Here is a 1,873-nt window from a genome sequence, read left to right as displayed (position 1 = left end):
TTTTGATTTGTATCAAGTTTGTATGTACAGCTCCTATTTCCTTTTCCTTTTGTTTTTGTTTGTGCAGCCTATATGGTTTGTTCAGCCTGTACAGAGACTGTATAGTTTGTATAGTTCTAATTTGTAGGACAGGTGGGGTAGGTGGCTGCACTAGAGGAAGCACAGAGAGCTGTGTAGGACTGCAACTCTGCTTCCTGGTCCCAACTCTGGGTGGTCATAATCTATCTATAAAATCGTCCATATTTCTAGAGATGAGCTTTGCACCGTCCCAAGTTGGATGTATGCCGTCTCTCTCTATCAGACCAGTATTCCCCTCAAAGGTTTTATAATTATTTATAAAGCTCACGTTATTATCTGGACACCACCTAGACAACCAGCGGTTGAGTTGGCGCATACAGCTAAACATGTCATCATTAATCATGTTTGGCAGGGGACCAGAGAAAATTACGGAGTCCGACATTGTCTTTGCGTATGTGCAAACTGACTCAATATTTATCTTCGTAATCTCAGATTTCCGAAGTCGAGTGTCGTTGCCCCCGCAATGAATTACAATCCTATCATAGCGATTACATTTACTTTTAGCAATAAGTTTCAGATTTGATTCGATGTCGCCCGCTCTGGCCCCGGGGATGCATTTGACTATAGTTCCTGGAGTCTTTAATTTCACGTTTCTCATTATAGAACTACCGATAACCAGAGTTGTGTTCTTAATGACACGCCGCCGCTTGTGTTGCGGGGGTTGCGGGCCATCAAGTGGAACTGAACTCTCACTGTCAGACTCAACGGGTATAGCAGTGAGTGGGGAAAAACTGTTTGAAACGTGAAGTGGTTGGTGTCCCGTGTGCTTTTGTTTACTTCTACGCTTTCGACCTACGCTTTCGAGATGTAGGCTATTTCTGAGGGGCAGAGACTACAATGCACCAGGTCACCCCTGGGAGATGTATTTCTGAGGGGCAGTGCAACACCTACCATCAGTTCACAGTACTTACTACTCATACACATCAGAGTCACATGATAGTAAATAACGTTTGGTTGGTTTTCACAACCAAGTGTCACTGTTGTGCAGCCTAACACACACACACGCACACGCACACGTCACACACACACACACACACACACACACACACACACACACACACACACACAGTAACTCTGTCATTTCTCGACCGTTTCGGACGTGGGGCGGCTCACCGGAACCGGGCCGGCACCCAGGCGTGTTCCTGTGGTGTTTAACGGTGACCCCCCCCCCCCCCCCCCCCCCCCCCCGGGGACACGGGTGTGTTTAGTTTTTTAAATATATTTTGGAACATTCTGCAAAATGAGTGCTTATACTTTTTTGCTGAATTTAACATTTGAATGCAGGACTCAGTGAGAGTATTAGTAGTAACTAGTGCAGTTTACTATTGCTACGTTTACTCAAGTACTTCTACCACACTGCTGTTCTCTGTAACCGTTCATCCTTAATGACATTTGATGATTCATCCGTTCCTTGCAATGGACTTCAGAAACACGTCACTCTGTTTGCCAGTAGTAACTTTGAGCACAAAGCTGTCCTCTCTTTTCATCTCAGATTCTCTTACATAAGCTGTTTCATATCTGCCGTTGCTTTTGTCCCGACAGTTAGCCCTGTTGCCATGGCGATCCAAAGTGAATGGATGGATGTAGTTTTGAAGGGCAAATGGGAGTCGGTCCAAAGTATATGTGTGCAGTCTAAAGAGCAGGCTGACCACGGATCAGCTGTTAAAAACACTTCACCGGTGGCAGGCTATAGAGCCGGCTGACCACGGATCAGCTGTTTAAAACACTTCACCAGGGGAAGTGGAAGAAGAAGTACTACGAATTGATGTAGAAATATGATACCAGTAAAAGTACT

This window comes from Protomyctophum parallelum (assembly GCF_964188405.1).
Source record: "Protomyctophum parallelum genome assembly, chromosome: 22".
NCBI lineage: Eukaryota > Metazoa > Chordata > Actinopteri > Myctophiformes > Myctophidae > Protomyctophum > Protomyctophum parallelum.
The sequence above is the reverse complement of the archived record's forward strand: the minus strand, read 5'-3'. Positions refer to the sequence as shown.